Raw genomic sequence first — 3278 nt, forward strand, 5'->3', positions numbered from 1 at the left:
CTGGGGGCGCCTGGGTGGCACAGCGGTTAAGCGTCTGCCGTCGGCTCAGGGCGTGATCCTGGCGTTGTGGGATCGAGCCCCACATCGGGCTCCTCTGCTATGAGCCTGCTTCTTCCTCTCCCACTCCCCCTGCTTGTGTTCCCTCTCTCACTGGCTGTCTCTATCTCTGTCGAATAAATAAATAAAATCTTTATAAAAAAAAAAAAGAACGTTTTACTCTGAGTCCTGTGGGAGATCATCAGAGGCTTCTAAGCAGAGGAGGGACAGGCTCTGACCTAGGTTTGAAGGGGACCCTGTCTGGGGGCACGTGGAAAATGGACGGTGGGGTCCAGAGCAAACCTGGGAGCCCGGGGATGGTGACTTGTTCCGGCGTGGGGTGGTAGAGGTGGGGAGGGGTGCTGGGACTCTCCATCTGTCACGGAGCGGTGGAGCGCAGAGCTGACCGAAGAGCGGGCAGTATCTGTCGAAGCTGCCAGTGCACATGCCCATTCACCGACCGTATCTGCCTCTGGGGCTTTACCCTACAGCTATATTTGCGCATGTGTGAGATGACCCAGATACAGGGATGCTTCTTGCTGTGCGAAGAGGGAACCGAACAGGCTGGTTGGAGCCCAGTGTGGGTGGGGACGTGGAGGTAGTGCTGTGGAAGTGGGGACAGGGGCTGCCATCTGGAGTGCCAGCTGTCACGTTAAATATCCATGGGAGTGATTAGAAGATGACCACCCATCTTCGGATCGTCTTCCCAGCAACAGGTGAGGTCTACACACCTACTCTCGGAATCCGGGCTGCTCTGGGACTCCTTGGACCAATGCTATGGCAAAAGTGATGCTGTGGCAGCTTCGAGACCCAGATCTTAAAAGACTAGCAGCTTCTGTGCTCACTTCAGCAGCCCATATGCTAAAATAGGAACGAGCCAGAGAAGATTAGCATGGCCCTTGCGCAAGGATGACATGCAAATTTGTGAAGTGTTCCATATTTTTAAAAAAATAAAGAAAAAAGAAAAAAAAGAAAAGACTAGCAGCTTCTACTCCCTTTTTCTTGGAATGATCACTTGGAGAGAAGCCAGCTGCCGTGCAGGAAATCCAACCACCCTGAGACTGCCATGCTGTGAGGATGTCTAGCTAGGAATGGAAAGGTGTCCTCTAGGATGAGACACCATGAGAGCGAGACAGAGACAGAGAGAGAAAGACCAGGTCCATCAAGCCTGCAGACATGAGTGAAGAAGCCAGCCACCTTGGAAGGGGACCTCCAACCCCTGATGTCTCAGAGGTCACCGCATAGTTCAGAGATGAGCGGCCCCGCCAAGCCCTTCCTGAATTCCTGACCCACAAAATCATGAATAAAACAAAGTGTTGTTTTAAGCTTCTAAATTGAGAGTGATTGATTGTAGTGCAAAAGATAACCGGAATACATACACCCTATCACCCACCAATTGTAAGCCTGACTCTTTGTCCAGATAAGATTCTCATGCCGGCCCAGACAAGGACATGCCAGTGTAATGACAGTGTCATGGCAGAGACTTAGAGACCACCCAGGTGCCAATTCCTGGGGTAGGAGAGAGGAAAACTCGTGGCTGCAAACCAAGGAGTCCTAGTCAACATCTAGAAGCCATAAGTCAAGCCGCAACCCAGACTGTTGTTAAACAGGGAATGAGCACTAGAGCGAAAATAAATTAAAATGCATATCCAGAAAGCAACAATACCCATACAACCATACAGTGTTCTTCAAGAAGACTGACACACCAAGGAACACATGGGACCCATTACAATGGATCTATGGAGGAGCAGAAAATTGGAAGAGGAAATAGGGTAAAAGAGAATAGAGAGAGAAAAATAAAACAGAGGAGGGGCACAAAGGGGTCAATGATGATAGTCTGCCATGAACTGAGGACTGTTTTTTTTTTTTAACTCAACTCTCTACATTTGAAGCTTAAAAAGTAATAACAAAGGTAAACAAAATGAATGTCCCTAAATAGGGGGTTGTTGAATACATGACAGCACAGCCACACGGTGGCATACTTATTAAGCCATGAAGACAAATGTTGAAGTTTTCTCTGTATGAATACGTAAGATTCTGCAAAGTATATTTGCATGGGGGGGGCGCAGAAATGGTGTAGAAGGGTTGTATAATAGGCATCCATTTAGGGGGGAAGTAAAAGTGTATGTATTTGCATATATGTTTATTTTTTATTTTTTAAAATATTCATTTATTTTAGAGAGAGAAAGAGAGATGGTGGGCGTGAGCAGGGGGAGGGGCAGAGGGAGAGGGAGAGGGAGAGAATCTCAAGCAGACTCCCTGCTGAGCGTGGAGCCCATTGCAGGGCTCAATCTCATGACCCTGAGATCATGACCCTGAGATCACGACCCTGAGATCATGACCCAAGTAGAAACCAAGAGTCAGACACTCAGTCAACTGAGCCACCCAGGTGTCCCTGCATATACATTTATAAACAAGTGGTATCGTTGTGGAAGAATATCCCGGAAACTAATCCAAGTGGATGCTTCTGGGGTAAAGAGGCAGGTGTGAGGGGACAGGAATGGCTGGGAGAGCTTCAGAGGGGCCAGGCACCCGTGTCAGTGCTCACTTCTGGAATCCAGTCACCATGATGTGATGGAATCCAGGTCCCATGGCGAGGCCCATGTAGAAAGGAACCGAGTCCCTCTCCTCTCTCCTGCCCTCTGCCCCTAGCCAACAACCAGCGCCAACTTGCCAGCCATGCAGATGACCTCCCCGGGAGGCAGATTCTCCAGCCCCAGCCAGGCCGTCAGATGTCATCTGAATGCAGCCTCCCGAGGACCGAGGACCGGAGCTGCCCCGCTAAACCCCTCCCGAATTCCTGACCCTCAGACACTGCGAGATAGAATCAGTGTCGTTGTTTTAAAGTGTCATGCTGCGGTGTCCTTACACAGGATAGAGAGCTAATGCAGAAGGGCCCTGCAGCCCTTCCCAATAGGAATCCTCCTCCCCACCCCTGAAACCACTATCCTGATTATTTATTATTCCCATGAATGTTCTAACTTTACTACATATATAGAAATCCTTACACGATATATAGGACTGTGTTTCATTCTGAGAAGTATAGAATGCCCATAATAGAATATATACATTTGTCTGTCTAATGCGTATCCTACCTTACTTGCTTTTTTCTTCCACAATGTGCTTTGAAGAGCCATCTGTGTTGAGGCAGGCAGCCACAGTTCTTTTTCACTAATATAACATTCCATTATATTAATAACATAATATTATATTATAATATTCCATTATATTAATAACATAAT

The 3278-nt window shown here is 47.9% G+C and overlaps 1 non-coding gene across 1 annotated transcript; it reads left to right on the plus strand.

The window, feature by feature from the left end:
• The first annotated feature begins 873 nt into the window (after positions 1 to 873).
• On the plus strand, positions 874 to 980 carry LOC117795870. Its single transcript, XR_004620018.1, has one exon. It is a non-coding gene; the product is annotated as a U6 spliceosomal RNA (small nuclear RNA).
• The last annotated feature ends 2298 nt before the right edge of the window (positions 981 to 3278 follow it).

The sequence above is a fragment of the Ailuropoda melanoleuca genome, chromosome 13, assembly GCF_002007445.2.
Source record: "Ailuropoda melanoleuca isolate Jingjing chromosome 13, ASM200744v2, whole genome shotgun sequence".
NCBI classification, from domain to species: domain Eukaryota; kingdom Metazoa; phylum Chordata; class Mammalia; order Carnivora; family Ursidae; genus Ailuropoda; species Ailuropoda melanoleuca.